The sequence below is a fragment of the Anopheles merus genome, chromosome X (genome assembly GCF_017562075.2).
Source record: "Anopheles merus strain MAF chromosome X, AmerM5.1, whole genome shotgun sequence".
NCBI classification, from domain to species: Eukaryota; Metazoa; Arthropoda; class Insecta; order Diptera; family Culicidae; genus Anopheles; species Anopheles merus.
The window spans coordinates 12,946,511-12,973,834 of NC_054081.1; the positions used below are offsets into that span (position 1 = coordinate 12,946,511).

A 27,324-nucleotide genomic window follows, 5' to 3' on the forward strand; every position below is an offset into this window, starting at 1 on the left:
AGCATATGAAAGAAAGATTCAAAGCTTATTCTAGTTAACGAAAAGGCAGAGAAGAACGCTTTGTTATTTGAATTGATTCTTCCTAACGACCGCATGCACGCATGCCAGACTGGCTAGGATTTTGCTTCCAAGAAACGAACACCTGAACCTGCCCGCCTGTAAACGCTGTCAAAGTTCCACCGAAAACGAATCGACACAGTCTATCTCGTTTTCTCGTACCGTTACCGGGAGCGTGAAATGGAAGGGCAAACCACTGGTGCAGGAAAGAGAAAGAAACCGATCGCGGTTTCAAACCCATTCTGGCGCACGTGTTTGTACGCGAAACGTGCCAACGAACGAACAGGTGCGGGACGGCACAGGGACACCAGGGAAGATTGCGTGCCGCCGCGAAGCAGTGTAAACGCAAGCGCGCAAGCGAGAGAACCATCGCAACCACCGCTGCCATTGCACTCACGCTCCGGGGATGGATGGCAGCATGTTGTTTTTTTTCTGTTTCTCATTGTGTGCGTCTAGCGGAACGCCTGGACCCGCTGCACTCTGTCGCCTGTCGCGCTGTCCCTTTCTGCTGTGTACATGCGCACGCACGGCGCCGTAGAACCGTCGCGTGTGCGTGCTCCCATCGGTTCGGTTCGCCCGTTCTCGCCAAAATTTGTATACACGGCGAGCGAGACGGACGCAACCGTTTCGCGCGTACGTACACAGTTGAAGCCATCCGCGCGGCCCGAACCAGCAGCAAGCAGCATGCAGCAGCAGTAACACCGTCGTAGTCGAACTGGGTAAGTGCGGGAAAGCGTGTGGCGTGTGTGCGTGTGTGCGTTGTTTCTGCCCATTCTGCCGGGCAGTGGTGTGGTGGTGGTCCTTTTTTTCTGTGTGTAGGGTGGAGTGCAGTGGAGTTGCTGGTGTACAGGACGAAGGAGCAGTTCGTTACTTTTCCCCCCATGTGAGAGAGAGTGAGAGAGAGAGAGAGAGGGAAAGAGCGAGAGGTGTGGTCGCGGTTCCTTTTGTTGTTGTTGTTGTTGATTGGGGATGAACGACGGAAAGGAGTTGTGGATCATCAACACACACACACACTGCCTCACTACCAGCATCCAGCAAGAGCGTGCTGCCCCCCCCCCTTCTCTTCGATCGATCAGGTTCGCCGGACCCAGCAGCAGCAGCAGCAGGCTGTGGTTCGTGTGCTGTGGCTGCTGTCACTTTGCATCGGGACTTCGCAGGCATCGAAACTCCTTCCGAGACGCGCGCGCCCGTCGCTGCCCGTTCAGCACAACAAGCAAATCCGCGGACAAAACACTTCCAACTCTGTGTGTGTGTGTGCCTCTTTTATGTAAGTGTGCTTGTGTGTGTGCGTGTGTGTGTGCGTGCTCTTAAAAGATCCTTGCCCCTCACTCTATGCAAGGAGTGCTGGAGATAATGGTGTGTGCTGTTTTTGCTCCAACGAGACTGTTCGCGCATATCCACACTTCTTGCAGCACACTCCCCAACAAAAAAAAGCAGATCCTCCAGCAGAGAGTGAGAAGGGAAAAAACAACTCCTTTTTCTTCTCTGCCCGTCCCCCCCGCAAAAAAAAACACAGTGTATTGCTCCCCCATCGGTTGTGTGTGTGTGTGTTGTGTGCGTCAGTTTGATTATGAGAGACCGTTTTTGTGTGGTGAAGAAGAAACGCTGCGTGTTGTACACAAAACCTCCTTCCCCAAGCATTATCACTCTGGCCCGCGCTAGAGAGAGTCACAGAAAGGGAACCATTGTACTTTTTTTTTGTGTGTGTTGCTTTAGCCAATCTCCTTCCGCCACCTCTCCGCCGAATGTCTGGCTCCTGCATCTTGGGTGTTGTTAGCCTGTGAATGTCTCTTGTCTGTGGCTGTGTGACTGTGTGTGTTTTGCTACCGGTAGAGAGAACCGGATGTGTGGCGTTAGAACAAAACAAGCAACCAACAACAGAATTACAAAAAAAAAAATGAATCCCATCTTTCAACTCCTCCCGGCTTTGGCAAAACTTCGCTCCAGCATTGACGTCTTTGAACACGCTCCAGACACCGGGAGTTTTAAAGTGCCTTTACAGACACACACACATCTTAAGCTCACCCCTTTGTAGCAGGAATTAATAGAATAGAATTAGAATTCGCAGAATCGCAACAGCAGCAGCAGACACGCGTGTCCCCGAATCTTATGGGAAAACAGGAACTGGGAAGAGGGAACCACGTGCGCGCTTTCGATTTCGTCCAAAAAAGAAAACATGCTGATGATGCTCGTCTCTGTCTCCCAAAAAAACTATAAAAAAACACATACATTCCAATCGTGTGTGTGTCGTAGTGGCTCCAAATAGTTTCAAATGTCCGGCAAACGTTCCTTGTTTTGGTTGCTTATTTGATTCGGTTTGCGGTTGCGTTCGTCTCGTTTCGAGCCAAAATTGTTTGGCGTTGTTTAGGTTAGATTTCTGGTTCAGTCTTACGATTTCCAATCTGTAATCTGGCTCCGTGCGCGTTCCGATAGAGTGAAGCCGAGCACCGCGGCACGCGATGGCGAGATCGAGATAGGAAGCGGAATGTTCGGAGGGTTTGACTTAATATCTTGCATCTTCGACCACGGGTTCGGACGTGCGAAATGGCACACACTCCTCCAAGAAATGGCTCTATTCTGTCCTGTGTGAGTGTGTGTGGGGACCGAGCCCGGTGTTTGGGGCGAAGCAGCGCTGTCGACGGTTTGGATGGATCTCCGTGCGCGAATATTCCTTGCCGAATCGATTTGCGACCCTGTGAATAATCGCCCTTAGGCGCCTTCGTACTTTCCTTCCCCCCATTCTTCCACCGTTTACTGTTGTTTCACGCATCGCCATCGGGTCTATCGCTGTGTGTGGCACACGTGCGACGATGCACTTGTGCCACCGCAGAAAATATCCAGCGGAGTTTTGGCTGTTGCACTCCACACTCTCACGTCACCCCACGCCCTATCGCAGGTGCGTTGGGGTGGTGTTTTGTGCTGCCCTTTGCCCCGGAGGCGGAGAAGGGCCGACTTTTGTTCTGGCGATTAGAGCCCTTTCTTCTGTCTGGGCGGTCGCCCGTTTTTTTTTTTACATTTTTACTGCCAGCTTACAGTTAACCCGCTCCCGTAGCGAAATGTGAAATGCTGTGAAATTTTTATGGGGCTTCACGTTTGGTTTTATTGCACCAGCATCACCTACCTGAAGGGTTTTATTTCTGTGCCGAATTTCGTATAAAATAGTTGATGGTTTGTCAGTGTTGTTTTCGACTACTATGTTATATTGTGTAGCCAAATTGAGCAAAATATGATAGTGTTTCAACTAAATCTCAAATACAGGGTTTTCCAGGAGTTCTCATAGCTGTGGGACATATTATTGACTCTTTCTTATGGGAAGTGAACTTTATATGATGGAAATTGGACCCGTTTTGGACAGGCTCCTTGGAAATTCCTATTAGATTTGTCTAAAAAGAGTGCTGTTGAGTCCAATTTCCATGATATTTCTATCATATCTCCCTGGAAAGAAAAGGAGGTGTCAAAACTGACTCCGATTTCGAGGTCAATTCTGATTTCGGAGCCAATTTCGATTTCGGGGCCGATTTCGATTTCGGGGCCGATTTCGATTCCGGATCGGATTCCGATTTCGGCACCGATTATCTGTCGAATCTGATTTGATTTTTTTTTTTACATTTGGATGCAAATAAGATTGTTAAAAAGCTTCTAAACGTCAATAAACCTTCATTTATTCGTATTGTTTGGCATGATTCCAATATTTTGCAGTTCGGTGATCAGGCGATATGATTCTGGAGCCAATTCCGGAGCCGATTCCGGAATCGATTTCGGAAACTGATTCCGGACCTACTATCCGGAATCGATTCTAGCTAACTTCGAATCTATCCGGAATAAATTCCGACGAAAACTTCATTTTTCCCATAACTATTTTGGAGGTTTGACTTTTGTTTTTGCCTTCATTAAAAAAATAGTTTGAATTTATTTGCCAGTAATTCATCTCCGGTAGCGACAAGATTTATCATCGACAAATAAATAAGTACAGAATCAATAAAAATCAAGCCCCAAATAATTTAATTTAAACAAATCGAACATCGAAGGAACGAACCCGGGTAATATAAACGTACGTTAATATTGGAGAAAGCAAATGTTCAGTTGCGATTTATCAATGTTCAGAAATGCATCAGACTTTCAGTTGGCCTCAAGTGTTTACTTCCTGTTGAAGAATTTTTAAAAGTACCTAAACATTGATTATTTGGGCTCGCAAAACGGTGTAAGTGAAAAGATAGGTGTAATATGGCAAAGACAGCAAAATCGGCTTTTATCAAACACGCTTCTTGTAAGTTACAGGCACAATTGTTTAACATGGTACTCTTGGCCTAAATTTCGCTACTATGCTTCTTGCGAACTCTCCCCAAATAATTCCAATACTTCACTTAGCCACTCGATATGAATGATGAACGTTATGGCCAAAGCACAGTTTTGAATACCAAGTTGTGGAATTATGGTTTTTATAAATGATATTTGATAAAATAGCTGTCCATATAGCTGTTCAGGCGACAACGTTGAAATCAAACTCAATCCTGAAACGAAACACAACAAAAGAAGGGAAAATTCTTCTCCTAACATTGCTCCAAGAAGTAATGTAGCAGGAATTGATTGTTGTTGTTTTTCGAATGTAAAAATCTCCAAACAAAAACTTCCAGATCTTTCATTGGTCGTCCTTTTTAAAGCGCGGACTACAGTTCCAGTGGAATTGAACGTTTCATTCATTCATTTAGGGATTTTCTGCTATATTTCATTAAATATTAATCAGAATATGGCTTATCGTACACCAAGAGAAATAATATTCAATTCCTCAACTTTTTAGACTGTAAAACAGATTCAATTAATAAATTAAATACATTTCCTTGTGATTACTCGCATTGCTTCAATAAGTTTTACAGTCTATAAAGTTGGATAATTGAATATCCTTTCTTTTGGTGTGCGATAAGCTATGTTCTGATTAATATTTAATGAAATATAGCAGAAAACCTCAAAATTAGGGCCTCGAAAGTACGATTGTGATTCGATCTCTTCATGTTGGTAGCAGACATTATGGTGTCCCAGTGATTGTTGATTGTCTGGCTGTTCATTTTCTTGAATTTCCTGTTAGACAAAATGAATGGATGAATGGATTGGAATGATTTTTTCCTTCTGCTTTCCACTTTCCCTGGATGAATCGCGCACTCCACAAGGGTTGACTGCAAAAAGGGCGAATTTTTCGTCTGAGCACACCCGATGAAACCGACTGGCGCGGGATGTGGTGTATGTGTGGTGTACGTATGTCTGTATGAGGCCTTTTCTTCTTTCCCTTTTGTTTCTGATGCCCGTTCAACCCGTACACACGAAATCGATACAAAAGGCTAGAATTGTTTGTTGATGTGCCCACCCGGTTGGAGTGTAAAATGGAGGAGAAATTCAACACCCTCCCAAACACACACACACACACAACTCCACATAGCTCGGAAGGATTTTTTGACCTCCAGCCAAAAAAAAAAAAAGAAAAGAAAAAAATAATATTCGGCCGCCACCACAACCTTTTCGCAATCATTGCCCTGTTCTGCCGGGGTTGGGATGGGTGTCCTTGTACGCCGTGTTCCGTATCCTTGTTAGCATGCTTTGGTGTGTCCGTGTGTGTGTGTGTGGCGGCTCCTTGTTTTGTGGGGAAGTTGAGTTTTCTTTCCCGCACGTGAGAAACGTCAAAGACGCCCCAAACACCCATGCTTGCTGTTGTGTTGTCCTTGTAGGCTAGGCGACGGTTTTCGGAGGGTTATTTCTTGTATGAGCATGTATCTGTGTGTATGTGTGTGTGTGTGTGTGTGTGTTGTTTCCCCTTTACCGCTGAGGAGAGGCAACTCCGGGAAATCGGATTTGCAAGCCTTCATGGTGTACACATCCGGGTAAATCGGGGTCGCGCTCCTGCACCTCCACCGCCACAGCACAGGAAACTCATTAAAACGAACGTATTTGTAGCGCGTATAGGGCGACGAAATTCCATTGGACCTACTCTAAGAAGTGCGTGGCAATGAATTAGCCAAGTGTCGTGCACTGAAATCGTAATCTAGTTCAAGGTTCTGAAGAATACCATTTCCCTTTTTGTTTTGCAGCCGAGCGTCCACGAGTGACACGAACAACATCGATCTCTCCTTTCCGGTGCAGCCCAGCCGCTAAGCCGTAAACTCTTTGCACGGGCCAAGACTTAGTGCGTGCATTACGCCCGTGTGTGTGTGTGTGTGGGTGGGTTTCAGTGTGATCCAGGTGTGCACATTCTACAACCGTTCCTGTTCGGTGTAATGTCCCTTCCGCCCGATGTGTAACGGGGGTGGCGCGCGTGCTGCCAGTGCCGTCGATCGCGCCGTCCTGCTGGACAGAATGTGCAACCGGGCACGGTTGACCGAACGTCTTCGTCGCCGTCTGCCACCGGTAGTAGAGGTAGCGAGCGGAACTGCTGCAACTGCAACGACACGTGCCACGGTTGCACCTGAACCGGCCGTGCCGCACCTGCCCGTCGACGGAGGCGGCTGGAGAGCAACGTGCAAAGCGGTGGTGGTGTGGGAAGCTTAAAGTGCAGCAAACCCCCCGAGTGCAGTGCATCTGCAAGTGTATATTTGTGTGTGTGTGTGTTGTTGTGTGTGTGTGTTTTGGTGTGGGAGTGTGTGGGCCAGTCGGCTGTGTATGTGATATCATCATCCTTCACACTGGTGTGAACCTTCTGCGTCGCGACTCAACCAACACTCTTCAATCAACTGTAACCGAAAACAAATGACCGTGAGAGGGGTCTGAAGAAAGAAGGAGAAGGTTTGAAACCAATAAAAAAAGACAAGCAAAGTTAAGAAAGTTCGTTCGTGAACCGGAAAACAACTACTACCGGGCGGACGGCGGCGCCACCGCCACTATCCAAAGTACCCCGTGGTGAGTAGCATCGAATTGTTCGCCAAAGTGGGGGAAAAACAGCTCGTGACCTATCCGGGTCGTGTCACCGCGGCGCTACTCGGTGCAATATATTTTCATCATCAAATGTCCTTTCCCCACCGCTACACTCCGTCTGCAGGACAGATCTCCGTCTCCTATCAACCGTTCAGTGCTGCTGCCGGCCCCGGGCAGGGTCGTCGTGTCTCGGTGGCGCGGATGTCTTCTCAATCAACGGAAGCTGTCCGGCGCTAGCCCAACGGGTGCCGAGGACAAACGACAACAAATAACAATCATCGCTGGGGGGGCCACTCATTTCCCCGGTAAGTGTTCGTTGAGACAACTGTGGTGCGTTTTGAATTTTCCGAGTTTTGAGTTTGAGTTCGTTGGGAAATTGATGCAGAAGACATTGTATTGATTTCAAGATGGTGCAAGATGTCGAACGAGAATGACACACAAGTTCAGGAAATTCTCTTCTTGTTCGCTTTCCAAAAACAGGTCCAACAAAACAACCACAACAAATTCCGTGCACCAAAATGCGCGCCGGTTAACGTAAATAAATGCGCTTTTGCCCCATGCTGCCGGTGTCTGCCGGCCAACCTGAGGGCTTTTTGATGGAATATAGATTTTGTTGTTATGTGCCAGCAGCAGCAGTAGCAGCAGCACTAGCAACACCCGGCAACAGATGCGCCGGTATTTGCTTCCTCCGCTTCGTTCTGCGCCTGGCCCGGGATGCGACCGGTTTTGTTTATGCTTCGCGGAAGAGAACGACACAAAACATGCCTGCAGTCGAAGAAGGCAGGCGGCGAATAGAACTGTGGAATAGAGTAGGAACGCCTGGGCAGGTTTTGGGATCAAACGCGTACGTACTCTGTACTGTGGGGCGGGGAGTATTGCTTCTGGAAGATTTTGCTGGCGTGTAGAGTTCCAGTGTTCCAGGAATGTTGTGGTCCAGCGGACGCGCGGATAAGGTGTGGAGCCAGATGTAGAGAGCGCAACACAGCTCGTAAAATTCTTCGCCACATCGAAACCTAAACGCAACCTAAAGGGAAATTAGTTGCTCCGATACTCATCTCGATGATATTCAACTGAGATATCAAAATCGATGATATTAGATGAGATATTCTACTCGGCCCTGTAGTATTGGACCTGCGAGATGTCGTAGTTTGATTATTGTCAATTCAGCTAATGTAGACACTTCAGACATTGGTTCTTGGATATCTTGTTGCTTTTAGTCGTCCAAAGTGAGCCTATCTCTTAATTACTGTCCTCTTCACTGGACCTAATTATTCTTGATGGGTACATCCTGAGTGGAGTCGTGAATCCACACCGACTCCGGTGCTCAAAATATGAATCCGACTCCGGAGCATAATCGGATTCGACTCCGCAATTCCAGATCAGTCCGGATGAGTCCGATCGAGTAGTTTAGTTTGGCGATGCAAATTCAAAATTCCAGAAATGGCTGTCCGTTAGCGTTCTGACAATTCTAGATGAGTGTGTTCCATATCAAAGAAAGCATCGAATATGTACGATTCAGTATAACAGTCGTAGTATAGAATAATTTCTTTATGTATGAAATATTTCTTTCTTGCAATAATATTTACAGATTCGGATCATATCCGGATGACTTCGGTCATGTCTGGATCAGTCCGGATGAGTCCGAATGAATTCGGGCTTTATTACTACCAAAACCCCAAGTCGATCCGACTTCGGAAAAGTTTGGTATTTACGCATCACTAATAACTATGCAGTCCTTTGGATGCAACGCATTAAAATTGTTTATTCTGGACAGGCTGTAATCTAACGACGCAAATCAGCTGTTGCGTCTTTTAGCTCGCTACAAAGCTCAGTGCAATACCCTTTCTATTACATCCTACCCTTCGAGAATCGTGCCTGTAACACTTCCAGATGCGTTAGCAATGCGGAAGAATGCACCCGAAACATACATATCTGTTACAGATCCCATGCTTCGAAGCGTCTGGCCAATATTTTGGCCAACAGACGGTGTGGATAGTCGAAATCGATAACAGATCGCATTTGATTTTCGCAGCATCAAAGTTGTGGACAAATAAAACAAAAAATGGGAAAACAAAATCCTTTTTGCACAACATAGAATAGTTTGACTACCATTTGAAGTTTTAAACGTTCAAAGTGCACAGCGGCATGTTTTCATTGCTTGATACTTGCCCGGTATTTCCGCGTTCGTAAAAAAACTGTTGCTGCTGTCTACATATTTTGTATTTTCAGCAATAACAACATCTTTCATCTTCACTAGCGAAACGAAAACTCTCGAACGAGTTGTTTTCAACTAAGAGTAAATACTTTTTTTTTATATCTAGAGTTATTCTAGAAAGATGAAAGGAAATCATAGATTTCAATCTTTACATTGCATGGTATAAAATATTGAAAGAATAATTGTCATAAGTACGCAAAAATATTACCAGTTTTCCGATGTAAATACATTTTAAGTCGCTTTTTTGAAAGCTAGAGAGAGGTACGTCAAAAACTATTGGACAATTTGGACATTAGTATGTCAAATAGGATTTTCGATGTAATGGAAAGGTGCAGAAAATGCAACAAAATTTAAATAAATGAACAAAAATTATGAGATTTAAGTAAAATCTACCTTCTATCGTAATTTATTCCATTGCGGTGATAGAAATTAGATGGTAAAAATAACGTAAATTAGTTATTGCAAGAGCTTCATGTATGGTAAAAATATTTAAAGATGTGCTCAATTGCTTTTTCACCACCATAAACAAACACCCCATTCTGACCGATATCATATCTTTTCAAAGTATAGGAAAAACATGAAAATTAGAGATGCGGTTAAATGAGCTAGCAGCAGTTTAGTACTACCGGCCTATTGGGCATTCTTCTTCTTCTTCTTCTTCTTCTTCTTCTGTTTGGCGTAACAATCCTTGCAGTCAATGTCGGTCTGCTAAAGCGATCGAAAATACCAGTACATACTAGAGATACTGCATAGCCGTATAGTCACAAGTCAGTCCATACGAGGCGTGAACCCACGATGAGCTTGCTGTTAAGTCGTGTGAGCTGACGATTGTACCACGGGACGGCTCATTTCTGGCTCATTCCAATTCCTAATATAAAGCATTGAATGTGAAAAATGACAGATCCCTGTCGAAGATTTCAAGAAGAAAGAAGTTTTCAAAATTCCGTCGAACATTGGAAGATGTTTTACAAGAAAATGAGAAGGCACGAAACTGTTCCATGCAATTCGTACGTTCTTCCAACGGTCGTAACATGAGGCATCAATTAGAGATTACGCGCTTGTGTGTTACAGAAAACAAAAAAAAACGAAATGCCAAATGTGTTCTTTGAAAAACGAACCGTCGCTTGTGTAGGCACTTCTGGGAGAGAGAGAGAATGAAATATACGATAAGGAGCATAGAATCGGACACAATCGTCGTTGAAGGAGTGCTCAATAGAATACAATTCAAACGGGGCCCTTGATGGAGCGCTCTAAATGTCATCCCAGATAGGATTCGTTCTACCGTCCTTCTGCGTTCTGTTGTTGCTGCGTAGGTGTCGTAAAATGTGCCCTCCCGGACCTGCCTTATCAAATAGCAGCGCGGGAAAGATGCTCCCTCTCGCTCTTTCTCTCTCTCGAATGTACTCGACTTGCAAGTGTAAGCTACAAAATTCATCAACTCTTGTCTTGACACCAAGCCCTTCCCAGCTCAAGAAGAGCTCCATACAACAAACAATTGAGTGGCGAGTAGGACATGGTAGGTATAGAGAGATGCATCCCGCGCCGTCCCCCTTGGCTGTGGAGCATCGCAAATGGATGCAATTTTGTTGTGACGCAAATTCATCATCTTCCAATGACACAATGGGAGCCGAGGAGGTTAGGTTGTGTGGGCGGCCTATACCTCCCCCGCCCCAGGGTATGACCTATTGTTCTGTCCTGCACGATAATGATAAATCTGAGCGAAGGCACCGAGAGCTGATGCTAGTCGAAACTCTTTTTTTTACTGTTATTATTCTGCCCAGAGCGTATCTCGTCTTTCCCTCATCGTTGGGCAACCTGTTGGGCGGCCCGGAATTGCGCCCCCTTGCCCCGAGTGGGCCGAGATGTATGTCCGATCCAATTATTAGTTTATCGCGCCGCCTCCACCTCGCACCTGAAACCTGCCACCTTCCCAGCACCAGGCGGAGCGGAACCCGGAGAAGAAGTCAGTTCCGGCGCCGCGCGTTAGCAAATAGTTGGCCATTTGTTCGCGCGCGTTAATTAGGGAGAGAGCAGCAACAACAAAGCCATGAAGATGAATTGTGTTTTATTTCCTGGTTCCGGTTTTTGTTTTGTTTTTCCGCACGGCCATGGGTGGGTCGCTGGCGCACATCAACACAACACGGCACCGGCTTTGCCCTCCGTGCGAGTGTCCGCGAGGTCGGCGATAACGAGCCACGGTGGCCATCGATAATGAGGCGCCCGAAGTCGTCGCTCCGATGCAAAATTAACTCATTAAATGTTTTCCTGAATACACCCAGCAGCGCGCGCCTCTGGAGCTGTGCCGCGGATCGGTGCGCATCCTGCGGTGCCCAGCCGAGGAAAGTTGGACCTCCGGACCTCTCTTTATCGAGTGTTGCGGGTGATGTGTTGGTATCCATTATTGCGAGAATTCCTCACGGGAGAACTCCCGAACGAACACGCGGCAGAGCGCGAACCCAGCTATGCACCAGCAGCTAATTAAAAATGTTTACATCGATCCATTAGGTGGTTGCTTTGGTCGCAGAGGAGCTGCTTTCCCCCCATTCCCTACCAGTATATGCCCGCCTGCCCGAAAAGGTCAATTCGGGAGGGAAAAGAGCATTCTCCGCTCATCGTGTCGGTTTGAATACGTCAGAATTGCAGCTCGCAAGACACTTCCGCACGTGTGGATGAAGGCAACGAACACACACTCCATGAAAAGTGGCGCCTAAATCGAAACTGCTGCTGTAACCTTTTGCGTTCCCCATTCCAATGTGAGCGTGCATTGGTTGCATCATCACCGAGCTCTCAGGTGTGTCGTGAGGTTCTCGGTGTCTCGGTCCGGCAGGTTTTGTGCTGGAGTTGTTGGGTGGAATGAGTAACTCTTCTAACGATGATGGTGATGATGGTGGTATTATTGCTGATAATGACCTCTCTGCTACTCTCGTCACTCGTATCTGCTAATCCTGCATCTCGCCGGCAGTTACTACACCGGTCGGGGACATTAGTAACTAACGGGCTCTGGAAGCTTTTGCATACTTCAACAACGGTGCGACCCTCAATGCAAAAACTGGCCTTCAAGAAGGAGCGCTTTTTTAAGGTCCAAGAAAAACTCAAACCCCAAGATCTGGAGGTTCACTAGAAGCAGTATCAGCAACTCAGCAGCCGAAATTCCCTTTGATCCGAAAGCCTGCTTCTTCCTGTTGCAGAATTTTAATGCTCCAAAATCGGAGCAGCGCCTGTGCCTGCTCTGGTTTGCTAAATGTCTTCGACACACGATCTATCATTTTCTCTGCCTTTCCCATTCCCTTTTCCCCTGTTTTGTTTGCTCTGGCATTCCGGATGGAACTATTTTTAGCGGGTCGAGTAAAGGAGAAAAAAGGAGTATGGCGAACGGAGCTGAATTGACCGAGATGCCGAGACACACACACACACTGCTCGGTGGACGTGCGGACGATGAGGACGTAGAGAGGATCCGCAATGGTGAAAAAAAAAGAAAGAAAAAGCGGAACAAGACCGTCTTCTGCTGCTGTCGCCGTCGTCGTCCCGGTTTTCTGCCTTATTGCTCCAATTTTCCATGCCCGATTAAGCGTCTGGATTGTCACTCATGTGTGTGTGTGTGTGTCGCTTGGTAAGGTGATCGATTCCACACCGCCGCACCTCTCAACTGCCACATTACTCTTCCACTTTGACGATTCCTCCCGACAGCTCTAGAACTTCCTGAGGGAATGGAGCGAAGCTGTTGTGGCAAGGCTACTTTGTAGCGAGCGATTTGAGCGATGGATAGAGGATTTTTTCACGCCTACGCGCGTTTGTGTGTGTGTGTGTGTGTGTGTGTGTGTGTGTGTGTGTGTGTTTGATTGTGAGTTTAATCGAGTTTTCCGGGCGACCTTGCGCCTTGACTCTAGGACGGAAATAGAACCATCTCCGGGAGCAGCGTGCGCTTAATTGTGGAGGCTCCTATATTCACATGGCATGTGGACATCCCTGACAAGCTACAGGCTTATCCTCTTTCGCACAATTAACCAGACGGGGCTGCTGAGAAAGCAAGTGGAGCACAGTTGCAGGGTGTTAAATTCGTGAAGCGTTACGCACAGCGCACACAGTAACGTTTCAAACACGGGAAGAGCTGTACTTGCTACGATACAGAAGGAAAGGAGCAGCTGATTAGTAGATGTGTGTTCTAGTGATGTGCGCTCTAGAGCGTATCCACGACTCCGATCCGACTCCGACTGTTGCTAGTCAGATTCTGACTCCGAAAAAAATGGAACCACTGGATCCGCCCGGAGTCAGAGTCGTCCGGAGTTGTCTGGAGTTGTCCAGAGCCGGCCGAAGTCGCCCGGAGTCGTCCGGAGTCGTTCAGAGTCGTCTGGAGTCTTTCAAATCCGCCCAGAGTCGTCCGGAGTCGTCCAAAGTCGACCGGAGTTGTCCAGAGTCGTCTGGAGTTGTCCAGAGTCGTCCGGAGTTGTTCAGTGTCGTCCAGAGTCGTCCAGAGTTGTCCAGAGTCGTCCAGAGTTGTCCAGAGTCGTTCAGAGTCGTCCAGAGTTGTCCGGAGTTGTCCAGAGTCGTTCAGAGTCGTCCAGAGTCGTCCAGAGTCGTCCAGAGTCGTCCAGAGTCGTCCAGAGTCGTCCAGAGTCGTTTAGAGTCGTCCAGAGTCGTCCAGAGTCGTCCAGAGTTGTCCGGAGCTGTCCGGAGTTGTCCAGAGTCGTCCGGAGTCGTCCAGAGTTGTCCAGAGTCGTTTAGAGTTGTCCGGAGTCGTGCTTGTGATCAGGCATTTCATTTCGTTGTGTTTTTTGTCTTTCACTTTGCGCTTGCACTTCGTATACAGGCTTTTGTTTCGAAGGCCGACTCCCAACGACTCTGGACGACTCCAGACGATACCGTCTTCGAATGACTCCGAAAGATTCCTGGCGACTCCGGACGACTCTGAACGACTCCGGATGACTCCGACTCCCAATAACTTCGCACGGCTCCGGACGACTTCGACTCCGACTGATTCCTGAACGACTCCGAATAATGCAGGATGGATCTACCTTCCGGAATCAAATCCGAATTCATCGTAGTCGGATTGTATTAGTCTCCGTATTTTTGCCAACTTTACCCATCACTAGTGTGTTTTTTCCTCACAGTTCTAAAGATGCCACCATTTTTCGCTCCAGTGCAGTTTTGGGAAAGGCACGACTGTTGCGGAGAAAGAGAACACACACTCACAGTATTTTCGGGGTTTCGGAATAAAATTAAGTTTGCAATCAAACCCCGTTGCTTGTGGCGAAGAATGCTTGCTCTAGCGAAGAGCCTCGTTGTGTTGTGATGTCGTCGGGGTGAAAGAAAAAAAAGCACATTCTTTTTCCATCCAGTGTTTTGTAGCCGGTGGTATATAAAAATAAAAACCCCCGGGCCCTGCTGTCGTCTTCTTGCCGCCGCGCGCCTCTGTTTGCTCTGGTTTCGATCGGTTTCGATCAATCGGGGAAAATTGTGTGTGTGAGACGTGCATGAAATCCTCCAGTACACGCTGTTGTGTGTGCTATACACCGTTCGCTGCATCTCGAGGCGGAAAATGCATCTCGTTTGGTAGAGGAAAACCCCGATCGATTCCACGCGCGCTCTCTCTCTGTCGTTAGTGTGTGGCACCTTCGGGCGGGGGGTAGCAACGTAAACATAAGAATAAAAACCCCAACCAACCAGCCAACGAACCAGAAGATGAGACTGTTGTTCGCAACAGATACGCGTCCGGCGCAAGGCCGCGCTTTTCGCGTGACCAACCAACGCCGCGCGCTGTGTCAATTCAATTTCTCCGTTCCATTTGGTGTGTGGTCCTGGCTCGATGGCGAGGATATAAAAATGTTTGCAGTGGAACACACACAGTCCACGTGTCTTCGTTTCAGCGTTACCACCTTTACCGGTGTGACCCGCTGTAGCAACGGGTGAGAGAGAGAGCGAGGGATGAGAGCAGCGTTAGCTAATTTGATTTGATTGATTCTGCTGTGTATTTTCAACCTGGCCGATGGACGGCGGAAGGTATTGGACAGATGTACGGTTTGTTTTTTGCGCTATTTGATTGCACTGTTGCCGGTCTATTGTTGATTGTTGTGTGCATTTGTGTGTGTCGGGGTGTGTTTGCGCGTATCTTACTCCTTTCGCGCGGAGCTGTTGCTGCAACCTTTTCTTTTTTTGTTTACACGCATCCCCGTCGGGGCCGATAGGATGTTTTGGTATTGTGCGCGCGTTCAGGTTCGCTGCATTGAAGTGCGCTTGGCGCGCGGCATTGCGAGGGACATTGCGATAAAAGAGAAACCCTGCGCCTCCTCATCATTCCCACTTTAATTGAATAATACCTTTACGGGTTGATGGTTGCAATGATTGAGGAAATGGTTGGAGACGGGGTAAGGGGGAGCTTTGTTTATTTTTTTCCTTCAAACGTGATTGATCAAAAGCGTCCGAGCGTCCGAGGGGCCGGCACCACTGTCACGGGGTTACAATTTATAATTATTCGCCTGTCGGACGAAACGGGACTCCTGCATTAGCATTTAGCGCTGCTGTAAAAAGGCAATTCGCCACAACCTTCCCGAACAACAGATGTAAGCGCAGCAAATTTGAATTTTGTTTTATTATCGTGTCGGAGCTAAAATGCCGTTAGTAAGAGACAAGTTTGATGTGAAATTGTGAACATATTGTCTGTTATGGTACTATCAATTACAAGTTATTGCATCCAAAACCACGCTTCAACCACCATGGATGTTGACTAATGCGACTTAATGTACCATGTAATAGGCACATCCTAGTCACGGCACCAATAGTGTAATTTGCCGTCATGCATTTACATTATCAATGTCCAGAGTTTTTTTTGCTATTATTTATTAGTCAGTAGAGAGCGTTACTTTCCAACGATTCCTTGGATGGTTTTTGCTGCGTTTACATCCATGCAATGGCAATCGCTTAGGCTATGGGAAACGCAAAGCCTACTTTTTTTTGAGTATTTTGTGAAGTAAGGATTGGGCGATGCAAATAACAATGAGAAGCGATCAGAGCGTTTAAGTAGGGTTTCGACAGATTTTTTGGCTGAAGAATTGTTAAAGAATGTTAAACTACGACGTGTGAGGAAAGTTTTCCAATAAGTAGTCCAAAGAACTGTCTAGTAGGTTTCAAAGTCAGAAGTGTCCTACTTTAGGTCCATATATATGAAAATATCTTGACAACATTTCTATAAAAATGTAACTGCAACAAATATCCTTATTTTAGGAGTAACGGGTCATGACGACCTATACAGGCTTTCCAGACTTACTAAGTAGTACGCAGTAGATACTAAATTCTTGCTTAGGACGACGACCCATACGAGACTTGAACCTTAAACGAGCATGTTGTCAAGTTATCCGGGTGCCGATAATATCGTAACTCTCCAATGCCATAACAAAAAGAAACAAATAAGAAACCTATTTTGGAACGATAGTTCCTTGACTTAGACAGATTCAGGTATTAATTTTTGGAGACGAATTATAAAGAGTGCAGTATCAGGAACTGGAATGGTGTCAGGATATGTTCCAGGACGGAAATGGAATCTTAATCAGGACCTTTATGAACAGTATACGTTTGGATTCCACTATCGGTAGGTATATGTTACAGGACCTCTTTGGGGTCAGGAATCAGATCCAGGACCTATACGGCTTTTGGAGCAGTCCCAAGACTGTTCAAATCAAGGTCCTGGTATGGGATCGGAATCAATTCCACGATCGATATTATGTAAGGATCAGTTCCAGGGTTTTGACCAATTCAAACACCTGTCTGGGATTGGAATCAGTCCCAGGATCGATGTGGGTTCTGAATTAGTTTTTTTAACGTGTCTCTTGCAGTTAAAAGTCACATGGAATTTGATTTTTTTTTTTCAAAAATCCGTTGCACGTATCCTAAAGTTATTAAATATCTCTGAAATCATCTTGCATAACCCTGCATCTGGACCATATTAACTAGTACATTCAAACTCTATACAAATCCACACATTTTTGCTGTTGCAATTTTGTGAAATATATGAATTTTCCTATTTAAATAACCTGCATGGCCTCTTATGTGGCCTAACCAACTAAACAACTATCCTATTCTATTACATACTATTGTTTCTTATCAAATGCTGGTGTCAAGACGATTATAAGACCTAATAGGTGATTTTTAAAAGAAATCCAATTATTGAATCTTCGATACATGGACACCAATGGTTCATCAGAGCTGTAATTTTGCCTCCTAAAGTCAATACTTAAGAACTCCTGAGTCCTTAAGTCTTAGTGTTGTAGTTGGTATATTGTAATTAATTCAGACTAGCAGATCTGGGGAGTCAATTGGGTTTGAGAGTATTTCCGTCACACATACACTTTGGGCAAACCTTAGTCGATATTTTAAAGATAGAATTCTCAACATCAGGCACCGTGTGTGGTACGGACCAAGGATTGCACCAGGGCTTGTTGTTTTATACAGCAAGCGAGTACATTTTCTTTTTACTTACTCAACCTTATTCACCCAAACAGTCGAATTAGGGACACCGTATAATTAAACAATACTCAAGAACAACAACAAACGACATGTTGAAGGACTTTAGGATACTCGTAAGATCATGAATATAAAAATAGGAACGATTTAGGTGGAGATGACTGCTTTGCGCAACTTTTGAAGTGCTCTTGAACGTTTTTGAGACTCGTTACTATTAATTTTAGCTCTGTATTAGCTATTTACCAGATAAGAGCTTAGCCAAGACAATAACGATAGAGTTAATTCAGTTTCCCTCAAGATTGTGTTTTAAAAATTAGTATAAATATTTTGTGAACATTTGCTTAAAAAACGAACGAACCAAGTTGAAAACCCGGAGATATACACGAATTAGAGATTGAATATGATTGAACAAATAGTTACACTCAACTAAAAAAGGAAAACACTTCCCAAGTTGTCCAATATTCCCAGTAAGCCAAAGGGTTAAAGCTCAGCTTTCTAATTTAACCCATTAAAACCGAGGCCATCTTCAGTGTGTTTAAAGCATTTAAAATATCCAATCTCTGCACGAAAACATTTCTATTAAAGCAATCATCTATGACAACTAACCGTCATCCATAAAAAAAAAACATGCAACTCATCATCTTGGCTTTATGATTTAATGTCCACTGCGTAACCAATGTGCAAATCGTTTGTAGTCAATTGTTTACTACGGGGTGTAAAGTTCTGTACTGTTACGGGGCAGGGAGACACATTTCCGAGCCGATAGTGAAGGGAAGGAAACACATTTCGCCATTAAGATGTGTTACGTTGCGTTTCTCTGTCCTCTCTGGCGCTTTTAATTTTGTTTTTTTTTTTCACAATATTTTTCTTTTTATAACACAACAAAAAACGAAACACACTCTCTTTCTCTCTCTCTCTTTCTCACGCACAGAGAGAGGCAATGCTTTTTAAATGCAACAGCAAACATAAAGAGGGGGCGCCTCGTGCATTCGTCGCTTCTTTGAGTTTAACGAAGGAAGGCGAAATCTCGGGACGACTTACTGTGGCAAACATGCTACTAATGCATTTCCATGTGTGTGTGTGTCTGTGTTTGATATTGCCGGTTAAAATCTGTTTCCGTTTTTCTTTCCCATGAGTGGAGCAAGGTGTGAGTGTGAATGGGTTTTGTGGTAAGGGAGGCAATACTGCACAGTGTTGACAGTTGAACTGCATAATCTGTGTGCCTCTCGGATGAAGACGGTGCTAAGGTTTCACTGTTTGCTGTGGATGTGTGTGTGTGTCTTCAGTAAACTATTATGAAATGTTTCACTCCTGAGGCGCGGCAAGTGCGGGACGGTTAGGTTGAAGGGAATTTTCGGCTCTCCTTGGGTCGATGATGGAATGCTTTCCAGATTCTCGCCCTCTCGGTGTTTTTTTTTCTGGCTTTTCCATGTCCAGCCGTTTTTTGTGTGTATACTAACTTACACTTTCCTCACCTCCCCTCCTCCATGTGTGCAATGCAAACAGTAACGCAGCGAAGTATGGCTTATGTTCGCTCGTTCGAGGAGCGGTGCATTATCTTCGCGCGTTGAAATATGTACTATCCCTGCCCTGAGAGCGCCTTTTGAAAAGCTTTCGTGATGAACAGCGGGCAAGTGGGTGGGGTGGCTGCTGGACGGAGCTGAGGTTCAGTGTGAGGAAGCTAAATGACGCGACAAAGCGTGCAAAGTGATGGATATATGTGCATTCGCGTAATAACGTTTTCGCAGCCGCAGGGTTGGGTGGGATGGTGCTTTGTGGCGGGGAAGCGTTTCCGGACGGGCTGAGTGTGAGAGAGTGAGAGATAATGTGGCACCGTGGCACAGCACACAGCCCAACCAATTGTCCGGATGACGATTCACGTTCGGGTCGTAAAAAAAGCTAACTATCGGTGGAGCGCTTGAGTGGAAATGGAAATGAAAAAGAGATAGAGAGAGAAATGGACAGAGAGAGACAGAGAAACAAACGATTTTTTTTTATGGAGGCTAAACTGTTTTGCAGACGCTCAAGGGCTACCCCCCCCCCATTCCTCCCAACAACTGTAAACGCTTTTCGGTTAAAGCGGCGATGACCGACCGGCTTTGGTCGCTGCATTTGTGGCGTGTGTCTGTTCTGTCAGTGTGCCTTTTGATTTTCAGGGAATGGGAGAGATGCACTTTGTTGGCAGATAATATAGACAGTCACACCACATGATTGCGAAACCGACGTGTGTGCACTGGAATTTCGCCACGCGAAGGGCACCAACAGCTGCGGTTTTACTGTCTTGCCCGGGCACACGTGGTAGCAGTAGCGTCATTGGGACGGACGTGCAAAGAATTTGGAGAGCTCTTGAGAGAGCTCGCCCGCCTCTCCGTGCTGTAGAGGAGTCACAAAATAGCGTCATTTATTTATCATGCCAGACATTAAGAGAGGAGGCCTAGAGAAGAAGATTGGAATTCATGTCTAGATTGTGTGTTTTTTTTTTAATATTTACTGTTATAAGATGGCTGGCTTTCTACTTTTTTCATGCACGCAATTCATTCATGATGTTATTCATCATACGATCAATTTTCTTATTGACTAAAACCCAGCGAGAACAAGCCAACGTTTTTGTTACGTCAACAGAGAGATTTGATCTCACGACCTTGCGATTACCTGTACAGCGACGCTTGCACTGAACCACGAACGCTCCACCGCAACGAAGCGTTGAACATGGTACTGATTCTGCTGCTGCTGCTGCTGCATTTCGGCGCCGATAATTAGCAATTCTTTACGCTTGCAATCAATTTTGTAGATCGCTGGTGGAAATGGTGCAAATTTTGATGGTGGAAATGGTGCAAAAAAAAAAAAAGAACGTGTGTAAACGTTGATGCTATCGGAATAATTATAATCTTAAAAGTGGTTTGCTTTTGTGCGCGCCATCGAGGCATCTGGCGGCATTTCATATCATTTCCTTTAAATGACCTCCTTTTCATGCTGATGGGGCGCCATTCTATACGTTCCCTGGTGTGTGCGGCATCTCTCCCCCCTCCCCGTCTTTCTCCACGTCGGTGGGAAATCTAACCCTTTCTCCTTTCCATCGGCAAAGCGAATGGAAATGTTTTCCATTCTCCACCCCTCGATTTGCTTCAACTGTTTCTCGCTTTAAAAAAAAGGAACATAGTAGGGAAGAGAAGGGCGAGTGGTGTGTGGGTGTGGCCGGCGGGTGCGGGGAAGCCAATATTTTTAGAACGGCGTGTATATCTCTAAATCGGCACATTTTTATTTGTGAAAGGCGAACAAATTGGTGCTTTATAGCATGACACCGAACGGGCGGCCAGCACGGCCGGAGCGGAAAGATTGTGGTGGGGGGAGACGAGAAAAGCGGGTGGTTTTGATCGAGCGGAAAACTTTGGTATTTCCTCTGACCTCTCTCTCTCTCTCTCTCTCACTCTCCCTGGCCACCCAGAAGAGAAGCATCCTTTTCCTTCAATGGCGTCGGTCCCGAGAATGCCGCAACGGTCAGAGGGAGGCGGCCGCGTTTGTGGTGAAAGGACTGAAAAATCGGAGAAATGGAATGTTTTTGACCTGCCTCAGCTGCCGCGTACACCTCACTGGTTGTGTGGGTGGGTGGGTGTGTGTCGCATAACTGTTAAATCGGTTGTTGCCGGCGGAAAGAATCGATCCGAGACGCGCTGGCCGCTCCGTCCGGTGGCGTGGAAAATGAAGAGGCAGAAGGAATTGGCAACGCACCGGGGGACAGGTGTGCTCGTTTGCCTTTGTGTGTGTGTGTGTGTGTGTGTGTGTGTGTTTTTGTATTGCTAAAAGGGTCACCTGCTGCTTGTAGGTGGTACGATTTTTTAAAGCAAAATCTAAACATCACACACAAGAAGAGAAATAAAAAAAAAAATAGCAGCACCGCGAGAAGAGGTGTCCGAAAAATTAAGTTTATTTTCGATTTGCCTTTTCGCGCGCAGTGTCCAGCGGGCGCGCAGTCAGCCGTAAAAAGATGCCGCCGTTTCCCTTGCCCCTTATCTTAAGCTCCGTCTGTGTGTATGTGTGTGTGGATGCGCGACGCCTGTAGGAAATGAGCATTTTCTGGGAAGTGTAGACATTTTTGGTAAGCAAATGTAGATCTTCCCGGTCAAAAGTTGTTTTCGTTTTCTGCCCTACCTCTAGCGTCGTCCATCCATCTTAAAATTGGACAACTTTTCTTTGGGACTGATGACATTTGATGTTTTCGCCCCAAACACCAACGGCTTGTACCGTGAAGGCAATTTCAAATTTTAAAACTCTGTGGAATGAATTTAATTTAAATTCCTGTAATTCAATTCCTGCATTTTCGGTTTAGCTATCGCGACAACGTCATATCATCAGGACTTAGCAATATCTTATTTGTTGAGCAATATCTCATGCCCGGATGTTAGTTGGACTGATTTTTCCATTCCTTATGTGTAATTTTCAATGACGAATCATGTTTCAACTATAGCCGTCGTTGAAAAGAAAACTGTTCCTTTAAAAGGATACAACAAAATTGTTTGTATTGTACTCTAAAAAATATGCGATTCGTTTAAAATCATTTTATAAAGCCAACATCAGCCTAGATCGAAAATAAATCAGGACCCAAAGCCATGCCCTAAATATTTATCAAATCAAGCAGGCTGTCCAGGATAAAATAAATGGATTTTTGAATGTTTGCTCCATATGATGATCTAAAACCTATTACAATACTCAGCGTTGGAACATGGACGTACAAAAGACCCACACATTATTTCAGTAGAAGAAATCTGCATTAGGTCCAATGTTGCTTTATATGCTGGATTCCAAGCCTGTATATACGAATCTCAAGAAACGAACGAGCTGATTAACTTGCAATCGGTGGTAGTACCTTAAACGGAAAAAAATATGAACATGTAATCTTCAGACGAGATATAATAAAAACATGCAAAAAATTATATCAGAACGCTCTTGGCAAAACATGGCCAAAAGAATTATCTAAAAAATTGCGTTCCATCAAATTAATCATCAAGCCATGGCCAGATCTTCATAGCGATAAATATCCGCAAGTAATATCAAGACTGCCAATTGGTCTTAGCAAACTAACTCCAAGTCACAGAATTCCAAACGAATACCCAGCACTCTGCAAATACTGTAGAACACACATCCCAGTCCGACATATACTAACAGCAACGGATACAAAATGTTAAAGGAAACCTGTAATCTGAACATTAATATTGATGAAATTCTATCCGAGAACCACAAAAAAAAAAAATAATAATCTTTATAAAAAAAGTCCCATTTATAAGATAATCACGTTGTAAATTCGAATATTTCAGAAAAATCTGACATGATACAAAGGGCTGAGTTATCGCACAACTCACCACAGGGCAGATTTGACTAACCAGTAAAGTGTGACGTACCTGTGGCAGAAAGTTTTAAGTTACAACTTAACAGAGACGAAAGAGAGCCTAAGAGGTCCAAAACATCTTTAAATATTATAACAACAACATATTACTATGCCAGTAAATTCTGATATAGGTCGGACACAATACAATAGCGTTACAATAAACGGGTCTTTAAAATTATTCGCAACACGTTACATAGATCCTACCATGCGATATGTGCTTTTGATATCACAGGCGCACAATGCTTCCTAAATGTAGGCTTGCTGTCAATGTGAAACGGCTAAATCTCAAATGAAACTTTATAATCAAAGATGTTTTGGGAAACATTTTCTCGTCAACGTTATTACTGTGCATTTCTCCATATTGACCGGCATTAGATTGCAATTGCATCTGTTCAAGACAATCTTGAAGTTTATGGCAATCATCGTAGGAAGAGACTGACAAAAAGAGCTCTAAGTAATCGTCGTGTTATTCATTTATCACAATCAGGAGAAACGTCAACAATGTCGTTAATGAAAATGGTAAAAAGTATGGGAACTAGGATGCTGCCTTGAGGTACTCGAGAGACATTCGTGAACGGTGTAGATAAGGATAAAGGCAATGTTCACCGTGACGCGCCTGTTGCTTAAATAGCTCGTAATTCATTGCACTAACGCTCCATTTACTCCATTACATCCAACACCCAATAACTGACTTTCGCTGTTGTGCGCCCTCGAATAATCTTTGGTTGAACAATATTCTTGCTGTGGGTTTTTTTTTCTCCGTCAAATCAAAACTAACCTGTTTAGAATCGGTAGTACCCATGCTATGATGAAGATAAATACTTTTTATGCATGCGTTCTAAAATCGTAATGTTCAAATCAATCATTCTGAGACATTTCAAAGTTTCTTCGATCGTAATTTTAAACGAAAAGGGCAATTGGGTCATTGTTTGTTTAGTTTAGTACTCCAAAGAGTAGTCGTTAAGGTAGGACTTAGATTAAATATAATTGTTGCCACCAATAACCATAGAAAACTCTGATTCGATGAAATAATTACAAACGTTTGAGTTGTTGTTTTGTGAATTTCAACACTATTAGCATTGGAAGAAGCTTGCGGCCGCCTTTGATCTTGCAGGCTTCAATGCTACTCATGCGTTTCATTAAACAATTATTGCATTGGTAGTTTTAATATAATTTGGTTGTGTAGTTTTGAAGAAATAACACAGGGTAAATGTACCAATGGTGGTGCAATTTGTAGTGATACCGATGTGTCAGGAAGGACAATTTCTGAATATTTCAACACATAGCAATTTTAATATGTTTTATCTCCGCAATCACAACCATTTTTTACCATGAAACATATCAAATTTACAAAAATAATAAATATTTTTGTGACTGCTTCGTTGTACCAATAATGGTGGTATGGTTGCTATAGTCATCGTATTGTGTTCCTATAGTGGTGGTAAACAAAGATGCATCAAAAACATTGTATAATATCAATGAAACTTATTGAACTTAATGAACAAATTTTTCATTCGGCCATATAAGCGAATTTTGGCCTGTTTTTGGTAAATTACCCACTGAAAACTCATTTCTGTTGCTTATTTCAGTGAAAACAGTACGACATGTCAAAAATATCCTCAAAAAAATGTAAAATGACCTGTTTTTTTTTATTGATTTTATTACCATAACCATTATAGGAACATGCCTGTTTTGTGTCCCTATAATGGCACTATCGTAAGAAACACTTAAAAATACGTAAATATGATCAAAAGGCAAATAATTTTTGTAAAACAATAACATTTCATAACAGTTATGTTGAAAAAGTAGTAATTGCGTGGGTATGTGGTCATTTAGAACGTTAACAGAAATATGAGTTTCGTTATGAAATCCTAAGGATTTTGGAAAAATCTTGACACATTTCACAAAATAATGGATTTTTTGGCCACTAAGTAACAGAATGGTCCCATTTATCTTTTCAATCCTTTGTAAAAGGCTAAAGAACATTTCACACTAACATAAATAACTTAAATACTTTTTATTTGCCGTATGAACCGCTTTTTAGTGTAATACCACCACTGATAGTGTAATAGTAGTAGTACCAATACCACTATAGGTACATTTACCCTAATGGTAATGTTATTTCACGAATCGAAAACCCCAAAAAAACCTTTGAATATATGTATCATTGGCAAATATCGAGAGCAATTTCTACATTTTTTCCGATGTCAATGTATATTTCAATACTATCATTGTAAAATCTCAATTACCCTTGAAAATCCATTTCTTACCTAGTCAACATTTAAAATACCCGATTGGATACATCCCTGACTCTAAACTTATCTTTATTGGGCTGTACCCAAGAAACATTTCCCATACCTTTTACACTTAAACATGTCTTAAAGCATTTTTTAATATGAGTTTACAGAGCCACATAGTTTTAACATGTCTTTTGAAGATGCTTAACAGTCTTTAAAGTTGTTAAACCTTTAAAACGTGCTGAAGTAGCTAATAAGACTGTCTGTTCAAACTAAAATTGGAGTTTTGATGGCTGGCTTTAATCAACCTGTAAATGTATTCTTAAGCACGTGTCAAAACTTGTTATTTAAGACTAAAGCATCAATATCAATTGATCTTATTAAATGCATATTAAGTCTTGGACGAAGGGAACTTGAAACAGGCTATACAGGTTGTACTTGAAATACGCTATTAACGAAAAATGTTGATAAGCCGAGTATTCTTAACTTCTTCGTAAATTGTATTCTGGATTTTCAGCCAAACAATATTTAATTTTATTTTCCTTTTGCTTGTAGTGGGTGGTTTTATCCCCTGCAAAGATTATTCGATGTATTTTTAATTTAATTAATAAATAAAAATGGATAAAACTGAGAAAATCACGATTATGTAAATATGCGTATACCAGATTCCGCGTATCTCTGACACTGCCTGTACGAGGAGATTCTTAAAACTGATTAATCTGCACAAGCGGTTCATATAGCTATGTGCTGTCTTAGATCTTAGCACATATTGCATTACAAATCAACTAAACTTGTGATCCGGAAAGTCCTTCTGATCTTAAGCCAATGGAATCAATTTTTATTAATATGATTTTTCATTTGTGTAAGCCATGCCAATATGTGTCAGCCATGTTGATATTTTGATAAACAAAATCATAGTTTACATGACAAATAGAAAAAAATGGCAATTTCCAAAACGACCTTCACCTCATTTTTAATACGACACTCCTTTTGGTGCAAATTGATGTCGTTTAAAACGAATCTGTATTTTTTAATAATCTATTTTCAAAATAAAAAGCTGCATATTATTTGAGGCGCTTCGATATTTTTCAAATTATTATAATGTATTTCAACAATGAAATTTTCTTGGCATGGATTTCTGCTCGTACGCGAGCGAGATCATCAGAAAAAATATCAATACAACATAAAAATACGCAAATAATTCTCAACCATTATTATGACTTCATATTCAATGCTTCATTGCCATCTCAAGAACATATCCATAGCAATATGTTGTAATTTTGATAGTTTATTAGCGCCTCACGTTTTAAAGGTCTATAAATGGTTTTAACTAGTAGTCTTAACAGAGTTCTGTAGATGGGCCCTTTCAGTCTTAAGTTAGTTTTATTTTAGTCTTATGAGGCCATACACGACTTTCAAATGAAAAAAGAAGGCTTAATGAAATTTCCGTAGCAACATCGTTAAAACTATGATAAGATTTAAAATGTTCCTTGGGTATGGTTCATGCAAGATTAGCCATTGAATAATAATGATAGTAAATAAAATCTTCTTGAGAGACGAGCTGGCTGTTGAAATCGAGGACTGTGGCAGCTGTTTTTGTCCGCTATTTAATCTTATATTTAATCTTAAATTAAAATCCTTTAAATTTTCATGTATCTAGCTCCAAACCGGAGTTAAAATGTGTTGGGGGTCGGTCTAATGAAATGTAAAAGGCTACGATTTCGTTCAATATTAGCGGGCGTCTCCTCTACCATTCGCGCATTTTGCATAAATGCAGTTGTAATTTCTCAAAGCGTAAGAAATGAGCGTTTGAAGTGTTTTTGAGACCCAATAAAATCTTGATATCATTCAAGTGGAAAGCTTCGCTCTGCGCCATAAAATATCGCATACACCCGGGAATGTTGTAAGAATAGTTTAGCGAGGCTTTGGCTCCTGCGGAGTTCTTTCGCCTCAATACACCCGGGAATACATGCGGTCATTACGTGCGCCTAATAATATTAAGAATATCTAGTTTTTGAGATTGACGCATTTGATGCGATCGGATTGCGTGCGTAGCTGTCATGCAAATTCCACCAGCAACA

The 27,324-nt window shown here is 43.6% G+C and overlaps 1 protein-coding gene across 6 annotated transcripts in view; it reads left to right on the forward strand.

Moving 5' to 3' along the window:
- The first annotated feature begins 420 nt into the window (after positions 1-420).
- LOC121590606 (Ca(2+)/calmodulin-responsive adenylate cyclase) overlaps positions 421-27,324 on the forward strand; it is a 58,122-nt gene continuing 31,218 nt past the window's right edge. For 2 of the 6 annotated variants that reach the window (XM_041910452.1, XM_041910969.1), the window contains exons 1-2: positions 421-776; positions 6,135-7,259. The gene's annotated coding sequence lies outside the window, so the exon portion shown is untranslated. Of the gene's footprint in view, positions 777-801; positions 941-998; positions 1,325-6,134; positions 7,260-27,324 lie in introns of those variants that run through there. The other 4 variants (XM_041910531.1, XM_041911057.1, XM_041910696.1 and 1 more) reach the window with 4 other exon arrangements.